Source organism: Dipodomys merriami, unplaced genomic scaffold (assembly GCF_024711535.1).
Source record: "Dipodomys merriami isolate MVZ:Mamm:240054 unplaced genomic scaffold, mDipMer1.0.p SCAF_5, whole genome shotgun sequence".
In the NCBI taxonomy this organism is placed as follows: domain Eukaryota; kingdom Metazoa; phylum Chordata; class Mammalia; order Rodentia; family Heteromyidae; genus Dipodomys; species Dipodomys merriami.
In genome coordinates, this window is record NW_027206068.1 from 30,994,895 (window position 1) to 31,016,950 (window position 22,056).

Consider the following 22,056-nt stretch of genomic DNA (forward strand, 5'->3'; position numbering starts at 1 on the left):
CCTTTTCTCTCTCTATAAAACTCTTAAATCTTCCTTTTTCATTACAAGTTAGCACCCTGAAGTTTAAGAGATATTTCTTCCTATGATCTTTTTTTTCCCTAGACTCTCCTGTTCAGCATTTGTACACAGGGGGATAGCTTTGGGTCTCAGTGTTCAAGATCTTTCAGTTTTGATTATATTGCTTTCCAGTTTCTCCTCACCAAAGATAATTCCTCCTGAAGCTAGTTGTCCTCCCAACAACAAGAGCAAACAAGTGATCTTCCCTTAAAAGAAATCTCTCATCTCAATGGTCTTTGAAATGGCACAAGCATCACAATTCTTTGAGAGAAATATTTTTGTTGTAACCACAATTTATCTAAAAGAGAATGTTGTCACTGGCAGAAATTTGACCATTGTTATCTATTGTTTCTGACAAAAGGCAAACAAATTTACTGTTATTAATGAAGTATATGGAATTAATTTCTTAATATAGTTATAGTAATATAAATCAGTCCTGATATCTTAGAAATAAATGACTCAACAAGTTATACATTATATGAATTTTTACATATTGGTTTATATTTCTTTGTTTAATAAAATACAACTTAACGAAGTCCTACAAACCAGAATTAGGCAGTTTGTCTTTGATGGACCAATGAATATTTCAGAATTTATAACAGTATGGTCTCTGATGTCGCCACTGAACTCTCATTGGGGCAGCCCTGTCCAATAGTCAGACGGGTGGCTATGGTTGTGTTCTAATTAAATTTTATTTATTAATGGGGGAGTTTAATGATAGTTCATTTTTACCTCATAGAAATTGTATTGTCTTGCAAAATTTCAACCATTTAAAATGCAAAATCTACAATCAGCTTGTGGAAATATAGAGACTCAGAAAACAGCCCAGAGTTGACTCACAGGTCATTGTTTGCCACTTCTGTTTTAACCTATTGGAATGACATTTTATTTCCTTAATGGCCTGAATGAATAATATGCGGTATACCCAACTAAGGGCAAAATTAGTTATATTCATGATTAAATTTGACTAGATTTTAGAAAAATTATATTTTAAATAAATAGGTTACATATTTAACATATATAACATAGAGATACCTATTCCATATATATTATAAACACACATTATATATTACTGGGAAAATCACATATGTATATATGCACATATACATACATAATTCCCCCAGTGATGAAAGTAAGACTAAAACTAATCAGGTTCTAAGCTATTCTGAGATGCATCAAGACATAATACAGTAAACATTTTTAGGCAGATGAGATGAGTGGGTTGAAGTACAGTTGGGCATTGATCAAATTTGATTACTAATTGGAATGCCCTTGAGGGTTGTTCTTCTTCTTCTTCTTCTTCTTCTTCTTCTTCTTCTTCTTCTTCTTCTTCTTCTTCTTCTTCTTCTTCTTCTTCTTCTTCTTCTTCTTCTTCTTCCTTCTTCTTCTTCTTCTTCTTCTTCTTCTTCTTCTTCTTCTTCTTCTTCTTCTTCTTCTTCTTCTTCTTCTTCTTCTTCTTCTTCTTCTTCTTCCTTCTTCTTCTTCTTCTTCTTCTTCTTCTTCTTCTTCCTCTTCCTCCTCTTCCTCCTCTTCCTCCTCTTCCTCCTCTTCCTCCTCTTCCTCCTCTTCCTCTTCTTCTTCTTCTTCTTCTTCTTCTTCTTCTTCTTTTCTTCTTCTTTTCTTCTTCTCCTTCTTCTCCTTCTCCTTCTCCTCCTCCTCCTCCTCCTCCTCCTCCTCCTCCTCCTCCTCCTCCTCCTCCTCCTCCTCCTCTTCTTCTTCTTCTTCTTCTTCCTCCTCCTCCTCCTCCAGCTCTTCCTCCTCCTCCAGCTCTTCCTCCTCCTCCTCCTCCTCCTCCTCCTCCTGTCCTGGGGCTTGAACTCAGGGCCTAGGTGCTGTCCTTGAGTTTTTTGTTTCTTCTCAATGCTAGTGCCACAGCACCACTTCCAGATTTTTCTGAGTAGTATATTGGAGATAAAAATCTCATGGACTTTTCAGCCCGGGCTAGCTTTGAACCATAATCCTCAGATCTCAGCCTCCTGAGTAGCTAGGATTACAGGCTTGAGCCATCAGCAAAACAAGTTTTCTTTTCAGAACATGTGACATAGGCATACTATATCTTTTTCATAAAATGCATAGCAGTATTTTTTACTATATCTTTCATAGAGAATTAAGTAAGTTCTCCAAAGTCTTAAGATTCTGGCTGTCAAGGAATTTTTTTAAAGATAATCCTAGGACTCATGAAGAATGGAGAGTAGGTATTATGTATGGGTTCAATTGCATTGCTTTATTTGTGTTTTTCCAGAATAAAATTAGTTTAATCATATTAATAGAATCACATTAATAATAAGTCATTCTTTTATTCCAGATAAGTATGAATTGCATGAATGTTCCATATTATCAGAGTCTATTGATGGCTTTTAACCCTAAAAATATTATTTGTCATTTTAGGTCCAAATGCTTGTTCTTTGTATTAGAATTTTGGGGAAATAGCATTCTGGAAGGAATACTTTTAGATCAAAATGAAGATACCATTTGTAAAAGTGTAGTAATGGCAGTGTATGGGATGAGATGTTGGGTAATAATGAATTCAGGATGATGAGATACCTAGCAGCCAGCAGCAGAAGGAAAACTCTCACACAAGAAACCTGAAGGAGAAAGGCAGTAGAGAGAAAGTGAAGGCCATTGGTAGAGTGACTTGACAGAATTTGTGACTACTGCTTAAACTGTTTTCTGAATGGGAGGTTGTGGGGGAAAGATTTATCCAGACCACTTGTCTCTCTCACTCTGTTCTACTTTATGGAATTCCTGATGTTCTAATTTAATGTGCTACAGGAGACACTGTACACAGTCAGACTTCTGGGCACAATTCAAAGCCCAGAAAAGAAGAGAATAGTTATGGAGAGAACATGGTTCAACCTGCCATCTGCAGGCGCAGCCCTGCACCAAGCTGTGGAGTTCTTCAACATCTGGAACAGGTTTACAGGGTAAAAGCGTCCATCAAAATGGACTTTCTCATGGATACTTCTCTTTCCAGTATGCTTGTGCTAGTTTATTCTAGTCTTCTCTGTATTCATTGAGGCTACATTCTAAGACTTCCAAGGGAAACCTGGACTCTTAAATAGTTTATATTGCCTTACATATCTCTATTCCTACATACATCATAATAAAAATATAATTTACCATGTATATACTGTAAAAGTTAACAGAAAAAAAAATGATAAAATAGAACAATTAGAACCATAAAATAAAAACAAATCATGACTACAATTTCTCTATTGCAAAACAATACCCCCTTATGTTGTAGATTTTTAGCAATTTCACAGGATTTGTTAGCAGAGGATTATTTACTAACATGATTATTTATTAGGATAGAATTATTTTTCATTTCTTATTAAATGTAGAACATCAGCATTTCCACTCAAACTTTATGGCTATTATTTGGCATATTTGAGTTGCCAGAACTACTACAATATCTTTTGTGGCCATCATGAAATCAAATCTTGGAAATAAGCATTGTGATTTCTTAGCAGTCCATTTCATGACCAAGGCAGCTATGCAACCATCAGGAGGGTACAGCACAGTAAAAGCATGGCTTTTATCTGAAGCAGAGGCAGGAAGGAGTAAGAAGGTGGCATTTAAAATGCTGCCAACTTCTACTACTTTTATGAATAAGATTGCAATTACATAAGAAGTTGAATCTTTAAACATATATTTGATTTCTTCTTTGAGAAAAAAATAGAAGTTCAATTGATTTCCTGGGTGAAAAGGTAGGCAAAGACTCACTCTTTTCTCTCATTAAGCTCACATCTGCTCTTCTCTGATCTCCAACAAATCCATAGCACTGTGCATGCGTCACAGCCTGCTGAGCTTCTCATCATTTCTAATAATCTGAACAGTCACCCAATAGATAATTTGTTCATGCTTAATATATTAGTTCATTATATAAGAAATTAGTGCTATAAATACTATAGTTTATTTTTAAACAAGCTCTTTTTGTATAGTCCAACCTGGCTTCAAATTTGTCATCTTTCTGCCTTGGATTACCTATGATTGAGATTATAGGAATGGGATATACACATTAATTATTAAAAATTAGCTAACTAATTAATTCTCAGCTTATACAGTACATTGTATCCAGGAAAAAACAACACCCTCATCCTACACAAAGTTTATATAATATTTAAGAAAACAGACACAATTTGTACCTAATATGGGACACAAATACTTAGCAATTTAAAGGTACCTTAGTTTAAAACAGAGAAGAGAGAAGGGGAGAGAGGTTGTGATTACTTATGGTACTTTGGCTTCAATAGGCTATATACATTTGTTATTCAGTCAAATAAATCTTGGTATTGTGTGAAAGTATCTTTTAGATATCACGAAAGGCCATCATCAATTAGTTTTTAAGTAAGGGAGCTGGTGCTGGGTAAAATAGGTATTTGGATTCAGTGGAAAGATTGTCAGTAGAGATGAGTCTACCCGAGGGAAGAAGACGCTGCTATAGACAAAAGTTTCAGTTCAGGTCTAAGAGCTCTAGCCTTCCTTGTAATGTTTGGGCTTCCCTACTCAGCTCCAAATCAGCCAGTACCTTGCAATAAAGTTCATAAGCTATCTGTCTCCCACTGGTTCTCTCCCTCTCTCTCTGTTGAACTCTGATATAGAAACACATTTACCTTGTATAATTCAAAGAACAACCATTGTTGAAGAAAATTAAGTCAATTAAAATATTAGGTAAAATATTTAAACAAAAATAAATAAGCAAATTGCTGAGTAGTTTACATAAGGACATCATTTTAACCCTGTTCCTGTCCTGGGGTTTTCAAATTCATCTTTCTTGCCTATACTGCACTTTATCTAGTGCCATCCTTACACCAGACCCTGCATGAGCTTTTATATATACAGATGAATGAAGCAGACTGTTCATTGTATAGAAGCCCATATCAGTGGGACAAATAGAAAGCAGAACACGAAATCTGTTTTTAGCCTAGCATTTGGGGTCTGGGAAGAAGAGCTCAGCATCTGAGTAAAGAGGTAACTTCACAGATAAACTTCCTCCATTCCTTGAGGAGGTTTACAGTGGCTTCAACACTCTAACTCATCAGCCATACTGCCTATGTTTCTAGTAGCAGCTCCTATAACCAAGCTTTTCACCTGCACTGTGAGATCCTACTTTATGTCCTTTAAATCTTTGGAGGAGTTTCATTCATGACCAAACTTCTGTATACAAATATTCCTGTTTGGGAAATTCTATTCATGTCCACTGGTAAGTAAACAGTGTGTTTTACTCTGCACTATTCTTGTATGTCAAGCATCAAGCATGGCTGACAGATTTCAGATTTAACAAATAGTTCTTCATGTACCAACCTTTGCTGCCATTATGTGATTTTATATTCATCACACATCTCCCAAATACTTCACTGTTTAGTAAAACAGTCTAAGGTAGAGTACATGAAAAGCACTATATAATCCCTAGCAGGATGCAGAATGAACAATCTCATATTTAAAGATTAATGATTCTTTTAGCCACACAACTGACTTATGGAACTATTTTTAAAGTATGGAGATATGACTGAGATGCTTATATTAAAGATGCAGAAAAGCTTTAAATTCCTGTTTCCTGTTCAGTAGCTATGCACTTGTTCTGTGTATGGTTTGAACCACGAATTCTAATGAGAACAAATTCACATCTGCTCAAATCTCAATTATCTGAATGTATCTTATCCACTTGCTTAGTGTGTATAGAGGTGACAAATGTATGTTAGCTTCTCTCTGCCATCCTATGTGCTTCACAGCTGCCTCTGTCCTGCCACCAGCTATTGTCCAGCCAACAAGTTAAGACAATTTTAATGTTAGCATGACCAAAATGTTAATTTTAACATAAGGAAAAATTCATATATAATGCCTCAAACGTAACTAAATTGCTGTCTATTGGAGTACACTGTTGAGATCTTGAAGTCTAGTTCTTATCTTCAAAATAACACCATATTCTCCTATTTTTCACTATTAAAAACTACTTGAGTAGGTTTTCAGAATTTTCTCAAAAATCCATATTTTCATCAAAACGAGTTTTGTGTGTGACTCAGCAGTAAAATTTACATAAAAAACATCTCTGTCTTTTGATTTTTAGTATTATAAACAAGGTTAATGCCTTAATGCGTTCCATAGCAGAAAACCCTGGTGAGTAATTTATCACAAAAATAATTAGATTCTAATTTAGAAATTAATTTCAGTCAAAATTTAGGAATTACACACAAGAACAAATGACACATGTAGTGACTTGGGTGAATATCAAATGTGTTAGGCCGAGTGAAAGAAATCAGACACAAAAGGCTACAGATGGGAGGATTCCATTTGTGTGACAGTCTAGAAAGGGAGAACTATAGCAATAAATAAGAGATCAATGCCTGCCAAAGCTTAGGAAATAGGATTAAGAAATGGATGCCAAAGCAAAAGGCTAAGGTGTGTGTGTGTGTGCGTATGTGTGTGTGTGTGTGTGTGTGTGTGTGTGTGTGTGTGTGTGTGTATGTGTGTGTGTGTTGGAATGGTTTTGCATCATGACTGCAGTTGTACCACATTATTTGTGCATTTCTCAATTTATATAACTGCATATAATATTAGTGAATTTTATGTAATTTTAAAAGTAATTTTTTAAGTTTGACAATTGAATTGTGAAGATAAGCATCATCTTGCTGTCACAAATATCACACAGGTTAAACTCAATCAAATAATTCTGCTCAACAGAAACAATTCCTAGAGTCTTGCAAACAGTAAAAAAAATGCAATAGTCGCTAAAACAGTTCCAAGCCGAGTTAAATATAAATGTGTGCACAACGAGATTATTTCTATCTACTGAACTATGGCAAGTACATAAAATGTTTCTCTCAACAGGTGAAAATAAATAGATCCTAAACGAGCTCAAACATTTACTAGGTATTTTAGAAAGACCTATCACTATTTTTGCTTAATATTATTTACTGGTTCTATGCAATCTCTGATTTCTTTCTTCCTAATTTTATATTCTTTCTGATTTCTACTTAGGAAGAACAAATTAATTTCTCTTCAATCATAGTTGCAAATGTAGTTCCCAAGTTTTATGCCCCTATACCATCATTTTTCAAAGTATATTTCAAAGCATAGAAACCAGTTACAAACTACCATAAACTCACCCTGATTCTCTGAGACTTACGGATAGGTCCATCACAAGGGAAAGTATATTTTACAGACATAATTAAGGTAGCAAATATTAGAATAAGGATATTGCTCTAAATTACCCTGCTGGGCCTAATCTAAAATATGATCCCTTAAGAACAGAAAACTTTGAGGTAGATGGTGATAGCAAAGTGATTACCATGAGAAGGACTCAAAACTCACTTGCAAGTTAGAAGGAAGGAGGAGTCCATGAGCTGAAACTGATCATTTTAGGATTTGATTGTTCTTGAACTCTTGAACCTCTTAACACTTTCATAATAAAACTATATACAATGGACAAGGGTCTCATATCTAAAATATACCTGGAACTCAAAAAATTAAATCCCCCAACAACAAATCTTCAAAGAAACAACTGCCCAATAAGTAAGTGGGCTAAAGACTTAAAGAGAAACTTCTCTGAAGAGGAAAGAAGGATGGCCAATAGACACATGAAGAAATGCTCAACCTTCCTAGCCATAAAAGAAATGCAAATCAAAACAACATTGAGATACCACCTCACCCCAGGTACGATGGCTAGAATCAAGAATTCTAATAACAAGAGATGCTGGAGGGGATGTGGACAGAAGGGAACCCTACTGCATTGTTGTTCAACCACTTTGGAAAGTAGTATGAAGGTTCCTCAAAACACTCCATATAGAGCTCCCCTATGACCCAGCAATCCCACTTTTGGGCATTTACCCAAATCATCACAAACAAGACCATACTAAAGCAACCAACACAACTATGTTTATTGCAGCATTATTAACCATAGCTAAGATATGGAACCAACCCAAATGCCCTTCAGTAGATGAATGGATCAAGAAAATGTAGTATATATACACAATGGAATTCTATGCCTCCATCAGAAAGAATGACATCACCCCATTTGTTAGGAAATGGAAAGACTTGGAAAAAATTATATTAAGTGAAGTAAGCCAGGCCCAAAGAAACATAGGTCCCATGGTTTCCCTTATTTGCAATAACTAGTATATGTCTGAGACAAGCAGAAAACGTCAGATAAGTTGATGTTAGGTGAAATGAACCCCAAGATAAGTATTCGAATGTTTTTTCCTTTCTTGCGATTGTTTCTAACATATTTATAAGATGATTTCTTTGTTGCTTTGTATGTCCCTCCCCCCATGCTATAACCCCTGCTTTCATTGTATTTGATGTAGGTATAATTTGTCGAGGGTAAGGGAAAAAAACAAACCATTTAAATAGGGATGCAGGTGGACCCATTACAACAATGAGATGTACAAGTGGTTATGTTGAAAACCAACTTTACAACTTTGGCCAGGAGGGGATGAGGAGGGTGGGGGGTGGGAAGAAATGGGAAGGGGAAACAAAGGAGAAGCCAACAATGCTTGATAAGAAATGTACTCATTACCTTGCCCATGTAATTGTAACCCCTTTGTATGGTATTTTTACAATAAAAAATTAAAAAAAAACTATATAATACTAATTTGTCTTAGCTACCATACCTACTAGAAAATTATTTGGTGGCTAGGCACTATTCTGTGGCTTAAAATTTTTGGAAAAGTTAGTATATATATATACATATATGTGTGTAAAACATATATTATATATTAACATTTATTTATTATAATATATCATTTTATATAAATCTATATATAATACATAATCTGTAGATGTCAAATCCACAGATTTTATAGAAGAAATAGATTCTATGGAAGAAATAAAATCTATGATATGACTTAGAAGACTCAAAGAAAAGAAACACTTCCAGAGTAGAATGTGGAACACTTTTGAACAATAACACAGGCTGGATGTTTCTGTACTTGTTTTACCCCACACCAGGTGCTGGCTATCATCTTTGAAAAACTGAAATCTTGAGTTGCCAGTACACTGAGTATTCTATTTATAAGGAAAATCTCATTCAGTCAAGCTCACAGGGACTAAAGCAGGAAGCACAATGTTAATATATTAGTTTTTAATGGTATCAATAGCCAGAGACAATATATTTCCATTGTCTTGTTTCATTATAAGTTACACAGAAAAGCTGTGGTGAACTCAGGCTAATTAGAGTACTTCAGCATCGCAGTGAGAGGTATAAATGACACCATGCTCTGATAACTGATGCAAGCATCTCTGCAGAGATGCTTACCTGACGAAAAGTTTACCTGGACAGCTACTACGTTTTCCACTTTGATTTTCTTACTCAATCTCAAGTGCAATTTGCATCTGCCAGCAGTATATATGTTAAGGATCCTAGTTAAGTTTCGCCTGAAGGCTACATTGACTACTCATGCCAACTGTGAATATCCTAACTGTACTCATTTTGTCTATATATTACCATTTACTTTTAAGAGGAAGACTTTATTTACAATTTTGTCAAAATGTGACCTCTCCTCTGTAATACAACAACAAAAAATGAACTTAAACAAAAAATAATCTAATTTATAGGATCATTTTCAAATAATTTCTCTTCAAAAATCTCATTATAAATGCCATACATTTTACTGTCAGTACTTAAACTGAATAAAGCGCTATCAATCAATCTTTGGAATGCTTTAAAGAAGTGATGTACTTGGTCACTGATGAAGATATGCATCCAATATTTATTCACAATATATTTAATGTGAACTGAAAAGCTATTGGCAAAAGTTATATTTTATGCAGTCACAATGGACCCATCATGGTTTCTGAGATTTGAGCTCTATTGGCGATCAAGGTATCTAACTAGATGTAACTAGATCAAGGTATCTAAACTCTGGGCACACTGGACTGTGCAAGAAAGGATTGTCTATATTCTTTTATCCAGGCAAGTGCTATTTCTGTCTGAACACTGTATTTCCATCTAAATTATGGCTGAAAATGCAGAACATGGCCAGAATTGAGCATGGATCTGTGCTTTGTGACAAATTTGTACTCACCAAATAATGATTGGTACACACTTTTCATATTAGTCACATAGGGAGAACTGAGAAACTGTGCTGATTGATCAGACAGAGATATCTGGTCCATTTAAATTAAAAGGGAACACCAATTATTTTGGAAAATTTTACTTATGATAAATTTGTGAATAGTATAGGATCTAATATATTGTCATATCTTATGCATTCAAAATGGTTAATATTCTGCTGTCAAATTTCTACCATGTGATTTTTTGTTGCTTTGTATGTCCCTCCCCATGGTATAACCCTTGTTTTCACTGTATTTGATGTTGGTATAATTTGGGGAGGGAAAAGGAAAAAACAAATTGTTTAAATAGGGATGCAGGCTGATCCATTGCAACAATGAGATGTACAATAGGCTATGTTGAAAAACTAACTTTACAACTTTGGTGGCGAGGAGGGGGTAGTGTAGGTGTGAGGTGAGAGGTCAGGGATGGGTAGGGGAAAACCAAAGGAGGAGGCAACAATGCTTGATAAGAAATGTATTCATTACCTTGCTCATATAACTGTAACCCTTCTGTACAGTATTTTCACAATTAAAAAACTTATAAAAATATCTACCTGTGGGAATTCCAACCCAAGTGATCTTTGTTCATTGTCTCTGAATAGTAAACCTTGATAACAATATGACATCTATAATGTCATCCTTTGAGCCTTCACATTTATGTCAAGTAGCCAAATATGCATGCTCAGCCACATTGCTTCACAATATGTTGTTACACAATAGTACATGAAGTGAAGTGTGCTTTTCTTATTACATAATTTATCTGAGCCTAGAAAACTGGATATGCTTAGTGTATGGACACAGACTCCAGACTTCCTTCTTACCTACGTGAAGCAGTTATATACCTTATTTATGAAGAAAATAAACTTTGATGGAGAAATTGGCATTTTAATAGGAGTTTAAGTACAATGCATTCTTTATGGAGCAGCCAATATATAATCTGCCTGAAACAGTGAAACTGCAGTGTTCTAAATATAGACTGCATTTTATCTTTTGTTCTTATTATGATATATTTAGTGTTTTCTCAACTTTAATCTTCACTCTACTGAAAATAGTCTCTGTCAACACATACACACAGACACACACACATACTCACACACACACACTTTTCAACCATAAATCACCAGAAAATTCCCCTTCTTTTAGCCTTGATTATCTTGAATTATGTTTCTTTATAAAGAGAACTATTTTGATAATATGATTTTCTAATCTCAAAGGTCTGAATATTATGTATATTCCTTTCTCTCATATGTAGTTTGTCCAGAAGACAGATTGCTTTATTAGCAACAGGTAGAGACATCTAAAGTGCAATTTGTATTCTGGATTCCCCACATCAGCAGGCAGCATATCAAATCACACTCCAACTCTGGCTACTCTAGGTTAAGTGACACTGAAGTCTCTAAGATCCCTCATGTTTATTTTGCATTTTACCAGAGATATCTGAAGGAGGCTTTCCCCTCCCTTCCTTGTTGTATTTACTGATTCTTATTGTATGAAAGAGATCACTTTGTAGGTTGATCACTAATGAATATTAGACCAGACTCTAAAATGCTAGTTAACTGTTAACAGATTCACAGCTTGGTAGAAGAATTATCTTTAAAAAAATCACTGAAGTGAAGGAAATGTCACAGTGATGGAGGAAGAGAAGCCGAATATCAGAGTGAGCTGTGTACTGTGACAAGGAGAAGAGTTTCCAGCAAAGTCCAGAAGAGAAGTCCTTTGGGGTGAGAGAGATCATATCCCCACATTATTTCTACCATGCTCAACTGCACAGACAATTAATAACTAAATGTATTCAAATTCTATCACATGCTCCAATTGATATTGAGGAATGATAGATCAGGACAATGAGGAATGGGAAACAGAAGCCAGAAATTTAAAGATAAACAGTTATTTGTAAACAGGTGACTAAAAGCTCAGAGGTGTTCTTTTGTTTGTTTCATACTTTCTTTCTCCCCATGATCTTGCCTGTTTGCCCAAACAATTTCTATACTCTGAGAAGCCAACAACTATTATACTCTGAGAACTGTATCGTAAAAAATATATATATTATCCTAAGGTTGGGAAGTATGTTGGATAAAATGACTCCTTTGAGTACAGAACCATTTATGAAGAAGGAAAAAATATTTTAAGAAAGGACACTTATTGTGAAGGGAGAATCTGACAAAGCTTATCTTTTGTTGTAAGGGATGCTCAGCCATCTATGTCACAAAGACACAAATTTAATAGACAAACAAATTGAATATTCCTTGGCCCAATTGATAACCATGAAAGTGTTCTAAATCAAAGGGAATATTTATTCTAAGGTGAATTTAACCACATCACCACCACCACCACCTCATATCCTACCTTTCTACCAGACATATTGCTGATACTAACCTGCTCCATGTGTCTGCCTAGGATCACCCTCTTTCTAACTATTAGAACATACCCTTGCTTGCTGTTTGCTTATTCAGTAAAGCTCAGCCACATTTATGTCCTTTGTGCCTTGTCTGGAAATCTTATTCTCTGATCAAAGTCAAGAATTTGGATCAAAAACCCTAAGGGACCTTAATATAAAAGATCACTTTTTGGTGCTGATGCCTCAGGCCCCAAATCCTGGTGGCTATTCTGGAGGCTAAGATCTGGAGGGCTAAAATTCAAAGACAACATAAGCAGAAAAGTCTGCTAGACTCATCTCCAAAACAATCAGCCTGGTGGTGTGGTTCAAGTGATAGAGCCACAGCTGTACAAGTAAGTAAGCAAACAAAACTAGCAGGTGACCTTACATTCAAAATTCAGTTCAGGTGAGAAAAAAAATCTCATATCCTCACTTAGGTCCAGTGAAAATTTTAGTCAAGAAGAAGAAATATTAACTTGGTGCATAATATCAAGTTAATAAAATTTAAATATATATCCTCCAATATATTCAATATTGGCTGGTGAATTCTAGACCAGAAAACACACCCATGGAAGTTTACAAATGTATAGAAAAATTTCAATATCAGAGAAATGGAATAGAATAAGTTCATGAGTTCAATTCTTACTGATGATATGCAAGACAAATTCTGAAGTCAAGCTCATGTAACTTAAAAAACAACAACAACAAAGCCTTAATAGTGACTATTACTTTTGCGGGGGAAGGGTGCCAGTCTGGAGCTTGAACTCTGGGCCTAGAAGCTGTCACTGAACTTCTGTGCTCAAGGCTAGTGCTCTAACATTTGAGCCACAGCTCCACTTTGGGCTTTTGGTAGTTAATTGGAGATAAGAGTCTCATGGACATTCTTGCCTAGGCTGGTCTCGAACCATAATCCTCAGATCTCAGGCTCTTGAGTAGCTAGGATTACAAGCTTGAACCACCAGTGCCTAGCTTTTGAGTATTATTTTATATGCCTTATTACCATTTGGAATATAACATATTCTGTTCTTTAGTTGCAACATTACAAATTTAATGCAAATTAATTGAATTAGGTTATATTTGGTTTTTACTTCTCTTTTAATTAATTTCATAATCAGAAAAATCTGCTCCATGGCAGTGTTTTCTGCATACTGTGCTGGCAAACTTCCCCAGGTTTAATAATCGGGCTGGGGATGGCTGGGGATTGTCAGAAAATGTCCCCAAAATTAAGTAGGATGAAATAAGTATTTCATGTATCATGAGTTTTAAGCATTTTAACTAGCAATATAAATGGACTCCCAGAAAAAATTTTAAAGTAAAAACAATATGAAGTTAAGTTACATATTTTGATTTTAAAAATTAGCCTTGTTCTACACTATTTAAATGTTTTAACATTTTCTCTTTTTTTAAATTTGGTTTTAACATTTTCTTTTAGGGAAACATGACCAGAAAACAGCATTCACATGCAGGTATAAATAGGATAGCACTTTCAACATTATCCACTAGATTCCCATATGCTATATTATTCTTCATCCCACCAACAAGGAACATTTTATTTCCTACTGTAGCTCTCAGTGCGGCAGAGGCGGGATTGAGGGCAAAAAGATGCCAAGTCAGAATTCAGCTCCTGTAGACTGGGAAAATTAGCATGTGAAAGTGCACTAACTTTTCCATCTGAAGTCATAGTGTTTCAATAATCATTGGATTCTCTACCCTTCTTCTCCCTGAGAGAATTGCTTTCCTTAAAACTGTCTAGGGCTCACTTAGAAGCTATTGTCTGATTCATTGAGCAGTATATTCAAGCTCCAAACCAAGCTCTAAGCCTCCTGCATAGACTCACTGTGTAATTCGGGAGCATGCCAGCCTCTTGTCCTACTTGGCAGGCTATTACTCACATGTCAGGTGTCAGCAAGCTCTTCAGGTAACTTGTAGAATCCCCCTGGGAAAGCACTGCTCCTTTCTCTAGGGTGCCATAGGACCTCATTTACACAGCACTTCTAGTATTTCCCACTGCATTGTAAACAACAGCCACTCTCCTAGAATGTGTACCTTTCCACCTCTGAATCCCACACACCACGGTGGCATTGGTCTCACAGTAAGAAATATGGTAATATACACTTGTGGAATGAAGGAGAAAGTGCCTATGAAACACTCCAAATGAAAGGAAAACTGTTTAAACACAGTAATTTTAATATATATAATACTTTAATATCTTGTTTCCATCTTAGGGAGCTTAATGAAAATCTAAATTCTCCTTTAGCTAACAGATAGTTGTTCAATTTTGCAGAATAGAAGACTATTAAGGAAATGAAGAAACTCAACTCTTTCTGCTGCATATTTTAATATGATGTTAAAGAAGATTAGAGTTAAGCCAAAAATCTTTAAATAGAACATTTAATCCTCAGCAGCACTTGGAGATAATTCACCTTTAAATAAGTTACAACATTTGTGTTCATTTATAGAAAAAAAACTTGACACATGATGAAAATCATAATATGGTTTCTAATTAGAGGTGACTGCAAAGGTAATCCTAAGGAATCTGTAATCTTAAACAGATTTTATTTCATTTTTGGCATTTATTCCACCAGTGATACAGTCTTCAAGATGCAATATGATATTAAATGTCATTATTATTCAATATAATTGCTAGAAACATGCTTCACAAAAAATTCACCTTTAATTTGCATAAAAAGAATTATCATTACCACAGAATATTTTTTCCTTTAATATTAATTTCTTCTTTCAAGTAGTTACTGCTAATTTATGGGCAATTCGGAAAGAAGGAACAAATGATGTAGTTCTAATGAATACAGAAGCTTTTATGACTTTTCTTCCTGAGCTGGCACCTTTAACAGCAATATTGTTAAACAGAGGGAGTTAGCAGGATGTGTGTGTGTATGTGTGTGTGTGTGTGTGTGTGTGTGTGTGTGTGTGTGTGTGTGTGAATTCTGTAAATGTACCTGATGTTCTGATGTTTTGACTGTCAGTAATGGTTCTAGGCCACATTGAATTTGTCTAATTCATGTAACTGGTAGTTGTTGGCTAATCATGACCTCATAGAATTTCAAAATACTAGAACCAAGGTAAGGTGAACAGAAACAGGACTCTATGGAATGTAATCCCAGTCTGTAGCATCGAATAAAGTAGAATATCAGAAAGTAGCACGTAGTCCTCACTACCAACCTCAGTTATTTGCATAATTTTGCCTGAAATAAACGGTTCCCCTAAATTGTCAGCTCTTTTGTCTGCCCAGCACAGTAGTTTAATACCTCTTATTCTGGTAGAATTTTCAAGGGAGCTCTTTCAAACTCACAATCATATAACTGCTTGGTGTACACTTTATGTTCCCTAGGCATCCTCCCCTATGGGATGGGATGTTGTTTGGCAAAAGGTGATAGACAGCACCTTAATCCTTTCTGTCAAATGCTTAGTGTTCACTGTGGCAGCCCAGATTCCCTAATGCTCACAGGAAGCTAGTTCCCAACCCGCATACACCTTTGTACCTAGGAGAAATGTAGTCACTGTGGGGTTTGAATTTTAGCTTGACTAAACATTCCTAGAAGAGACTATCAGTCCTTTTAGCCTAGTCAGCATATTTTGGGATAGCTATCTAATTTACAGATCTCTGTTTTTCAAAGCAGAAATATCTGGTGATAACATTCAGCTGTTTATCTAACATCCTAAATTTTGTCTTGCAAAATGCCAAAATGAAAAATGTACACTTTTAGTTCTACTTCAGAAATCTAAGGCATATTCTTAGGATTACATTTCATTTTCACTCCCACACAACACACATCACCTACTTTCTGATTCTACTGGGCCACTGAAAGTCCATCAATGGCTTCTGAATTAGCCTCAAGAGAGGGATGCTGCTTAGTACATACCAGTTAAGAAAGCACAATACCTAATGCTGAATATCAAAAGCAAGTGATGTATGTTTCTTCAAAGTTTATTTTACATTTTGGATTATCTTGTGAATTAGAACTGGCCGATTCAATTAAATAGAAGTCTCTAGAGAGAAATTGAAATGACATAGCCTCATGGCAGAGTGTAATTTTAAATGGTTACAGAGTTTCAGTTCTAAATTGGTTTCGCTTGCATTATTTCTCATCCCAAAATATACAAACATTTATATAACTGACATGAATTGATTAACCAAGTATTTTCTCTGGGTGCTTCATGTAATAATTTTCAGAGTTAACTAGTAGCTGGTGATCTCTTCCTTTAAGTCAACAAGTTGTTATATGCAACAGGAGTTCATTATTTGATACAGGCTGATAATTATGTTCCAGAATGTGTTTCAAAGCAATAGAATTTCAAAGCAATACCATGATTTAAATTATTTTAAGCATTACAAATGCAGAGCAAAAATAGGGGTTGTGCGTGCCCTCACTCTGGTCTTAGAATACAGAAAGAATACCATCTGATTATCTGATCTATATATATAAGCATATACATTTCTTCAGATGAATCAGTTCTGGTTGAACAATTAAATAGAATGAAGATCAAATGAGTAGGAATTGAACTTGAAACATTCTTTTCTCTTTTCACTAAATAACTAGTTTGAGTGCATGCGTGTGTGTGTGTGTGTGTGTGTGTGTGTATGTGTGTGTGTGTGTGTGTGTGTGTGTGTGTGTGTGTACCCAGGTTCACCTATGCTAAGAAAGCATTTAACTATTGATGCATCTCCCTAACACACCTGTAATAGAACATCATATATGAAGTATAAGTTGGAAGCTGATATTCTGTCCTCACATGAAAGAGAAGATACTTTAAACAAAGGGAGAAACAATCTCTATGCCCACTACACTGTCTCATTCCTAAATGCCATCCCTTTTTACCTCCTAAAAGTAACAGAGAAGGGAAAGGCTTGAAAAGGGAGAACGTAGCTTAGCTGTCTACAGGATGCTATTTATAATACATTGTGGTATGGAAAAACAAAAAAACTAAATCCTTTCTTGAAAAAGCTAGCGTTTCAATGTATAAAATCAGCAGCTGCTATACATAGAAACCGAATGCAGCTTTGATTAAGAGCACTAATGATAAAGAGTTTCCCTGAGTCATCCATTCTATATTTAAATTCAAATCATTTCAAATTAGGCAATGACTGATAGTAAGTTGGTTTATTCCCCCAAATAGTGACTCATATAATTTCGAGTAGGTCTTACGTTATCTGTGCTAACAGGTGCATAAAACGGAAAATGACATGGACAGAGCAACATCTGGAAAGAATATTTAGCTTGTATTCCTCAAAAAGTAGTCTGATTGCCTTTTCTTTCTTTCTTTCTTTCTTTCTTTCTTTCTTTCTTTCTTTCTTTCTTTCTTTCTTTCTTTCTTTCTTTCTTTCTTTCCTTTCTTTCTTTCTTTCTTTCTTTCTTTCTTTCTTTCTTTCTTTCTTTCTTTCTTTCTTTCTTTCTCTCTTTCTTTCTTTGCCAGACATGGGGCTTGAACTCTGGGCCTAGGTGCTGTCTCTCATCTCTTTAGCTTAAGGCTAGTGCTCTACCCTTGAGCCACAGCACCACTTCTGCCTTTTTCTGCTTATGTGGTGCTGAGGAATTAAACTCAAGGTCTCATGCATGCAAGGCAAGCACTCTACCACTGAGCCACCTTCCCAGCCATGTCTGATTGCCTTTTATTTTCCATTCCAGTTTTCATTATACTCTTTTGGTATAAATATCTTGTATGCAATACAATTAAAGCTAGGCTACCTAGGAGATATTTATAATTTGCAACTTCTAGTGATGACATCCATATTGAAGAGAGCTTACTGGCAATTTCCCAATAGCTCTTCAGTAGAAATAGTCTGTAAGACAAAATTATTGAGATGACTGTAAGAGCATCTTCATGATGCTTCTCTTTTTCTATTAATATGGATTTATGTAAATTTGTATTTTTAAGACCACTACAAAAGACTCATATGTACCCACCAACTATTCCCTGCACCATACATGTGCTGTCTGGGGAAATACCTTAGGTCAGCTGCCATAATTATGGGTGTAAATGCCTCATAAACAAACTTCTTTAATCCATTTGAAAAATCACCAGTAAAGTTAGCAGATGTTTTGGCAGTCTAACTAGAATAAGATGCCTATGGATACACAAGTAGATAGTTCATGTGGCTGTTAGAAATGTTATTTACATTTGGGGATTCAAAATATCTATCAGTGGTTGACCACTTGCCTAGCACAAATGATGCTCTGGGTTCTATGTATAATGTTATAATATTAATATTTATAATTGTGGGGCCACTGAGGCTCCATTTTCCTCAATTAAACATAAGCAGCTAGTGGCTCTCACCTCTACTCCTAGCTACTTGGAAGGCTAAGATTGTTGGGATCACAGATCAAAGCCAGACTGGACATGAGAGAATTCAAGAGACTTCCTCAAGCAATAGCTTGTATACAGTGGCTCATACCAGTTATTCTCTCTTTGGGAAGCCTAATAGGTGGAGTGTGCTCCAGCATGCACCCAGCAAGTTAGAGCATGCCCCTGATATAAGAGCAACTCTGAAAGGCAGAGGTGTGACTTGATGGGAAGAGCATTTGCCTAGCAAGGAAAGGTTCTATGATCAAATCCTAGCAAGGGAGATTCTGAGATCAAATCCCAGTACCACCAAAACTGAAAGGTCACTCAACTCCTGCTTTTACATTTGTATACATCTCTTTGGATTTTACATTACAAATTAAAGGAGGTTACGGGCATTCTGCAAATGAATTATATTCTTAATATGAGAGTTTGGGGTTGCTTAAAGAATATAAAGACACTGAAATATGTTAGTTGAACTTGAAAGTGTTCTCGCCAAGAAAATCAGAAACACATTAATCTGAATAAACACCAGGATACTTCTCCCACACTTCCTCTTTTAATGTCAATTAGTACACTAAGAAATACATGCTCAAAATGAAAATCTGTGTTTATTAAATACTAGTTAATAATCTAATTGACCTCAAGAATGAGACTTTTAAAGTTATTGGTGAAATTAGAATGAAATAAAGATTCCTAACATGGACAAAAGCTAAATTAATTCTGACTTCTAAAGCTGTCCATTCAGTAATATTGTAAGAGCCTACGTTGCCAACAGGTCTGTGGATGGATATATGTTTTTACTTGGTCTGATTGTTTCTGAATTCAGTGCTCAGTCCTTTACTCTTGATTTTTCCTTCCTTTTTTGAAGTAGGGAGATGGGATCTGGCCAGTGCCATCTTGGACATATGATGGATGGTAGCGTCTGGTATTTTCTCTTGATGAAGTCCCCGCCTCCCAGGTGATGAGCATGCATGAATCCCTGGGAGGCAGGGGCTAGGACTTGCATAATAGGTTACTAAATCTGTCTGTCCAGTGCCTGGGACTGCGAGTTTCCTGTGACTCTGTCCCCTTACCTGACCCTATTTATGCCTGGACCAGGTCAGATGCCACTATGCCATGCCACTTGTCTCCATATTTGGGTTCTGTCTCCTAGCTCCTGGCTCTTCTGCATGGGACCCATTGCATCTCACTTTGACTCTCCATTGGAGCTGAATTGTTTGTTTCTGTATTGTTTTGTTCTTTCTTTCCACTCCAGTCTTCATGGATCAGTTTCCTAGCAGTGGTAAGTGTATTTGCTGGCTGCAGACCTTTGTGACAATTGGCCACCTGCAGTGAATCTTACTAAAAGAAAACCATATAGTGATACCATAACCAACTTGCTCCAGAAATTTCAATTATTCCCCCAAAATCTAGTACAATGTTTTCTTATATTTCCTCTCTTATTTCAAAAGTTGGTATCCAGTAATTTACCAGGCTTTAATTTCCAAGATAAGTTAAACAGTAGATTGTTGTTTATAACTGATTTCTGACTATAATTCCAGATCTTTTATTTATCTTTATTGCTTTTCATTTTCTTGGAGTTGGTCCCTTTGCTCTACCATGTCAGAGTGACTTCGAATCTATAGTAAGTTCTACTTGGAAATATTTATATCTTCCTATATAAATATATAGATAACATGATTGAAATGTATTCATCTAAGTTCAAAGTGAAAAGAAAATGACTCAGGGCCAAGGAAAAATTTCCCAGCCATATCTCTCTCCAACTGTCAGTCATTAACACAATGATCAAGTTTTAAATCAACCAAGTAGGCTCACATAACTATGACTGTGCAAAACAGAAGCATCCCAGAAAAGTTTATTAGATGGTTGTGAAAAATCAAGGCATATACAAGGATATCATCATACTGTTCCACAAACCCAAAGACATGGGAAAGGAAATGAGTCATTTTCCATGACCCCTTTAAGCAGACTTGCAGAGGTCAATATATTGCCTCCTGCAAGCTCACAAATCCAACACAAAAACTACCTAAGTTATGCTAGAGTTCTTGTTTTAGATTTTTCCCTAAGCAGTGAAGTAAATAAAGATGTTAATCCCTCCTATTTTAAAAGTAAGAACCAATATATTAAAAAAGAAAGGGTGGGGAAGGAATAGGACTTTCAAGTGAGTGTTCAAAACCCTACCTTATCATTTGTTTTTCTTCCTGAGCTTCAATATTCATTATCAGAAACAATGAATTAAGGAAGACAACAACTCAAAGGAAAATTCTGTATTTTTTGTTAAAGAATGTGTGGAATGCCCTTGGAAAAGATTGCCTTCTGGAATAATATAAACAATTCAACAAATAATAAATATTAAGAAAATACTAATGGAATTGAACCCTGTAATAAGAGATTCCAGTGTATTAGTGAAACACAAAGTCCTTTATAGGCTGTGATAAGTAGAAATGAGATTAGAAATTTCCATCAGTAAACAGTGTAATATTGTCTCTATTTTGATGGGAAATTTGGCTAAAGTGAGATCAGGTTTAAGTGTGGTCTCATAGATCTGGGTGTGAATCTTGCTCTTGGTCATACCAGTGGCACGAATTTGATCAATGTAATTCTGCAACTTAGTTCTCTCATATGTAAAGATAATAATATCTGCTCTGTTAGCTTGCTATGAAGATTGAAAGAAGCAATGTGCTTATGTTTTGAAGGGCACTGGTTTTAAAGAGGGAAACTAACTGATAATTAAAGTGCCTTCCAATTATTAAATGCTATCCACTTATTGCATGTCAGGGGTATGCTTTACATATGCACTTCTTAGGAAGTCAAAGATAAAAAAATTAAGCCAGGTGAGAAGCCTGAAATCCTAGTTACTCAGGAGGCTGAGATCTGAGACTCAAGATTGGCAGCCAATCTGGGCAGACAAATCCATGGAAGGACTAAACTATTTTACAGTTATGAAAACTAGGGACTAGAAAATCAATGTATTTCAGCCAAGCTCACAGAGCCAGATGAGGTGAATCAGGATTTGTATTCACATCTTAGACTCCACAGAGTCTGCTGTCAGCTATGGTGTTAGAAGGCACTTTGATCTTTTCCTTCTCCACAGCAGCTGCTGTCACTGGACAAAATAAAGGGGAGATTATGTTAATTGGCTACTGTTTCAGATGCTTTACATACAAGAGTAGCTATGAACACCTACTGATGTTATGGGGACCAAGATACATTGCTATGGAGTCCTACCCTTGTAGGTAAGTTACCATTTTTTTCCTTCAGATACTTTG

The 22,056-nt window shown here is 35.7% G+C and overlaps 1 protein-coding gene across 4 annotated transcripts in view; it reads right to left on the bottom strand.

The window, feature by feature from the left end:
• Positions 1 to 22,056, bottom strand: part of Magi2 (membrane associated guanylate kinase, WW and PDZ domain containing 2) — a 1,319,799-nt gene that overhangs the window by 1,013,835 nt on the left and 283,908 nt on the right. The window lies entirely within an intron of this gene.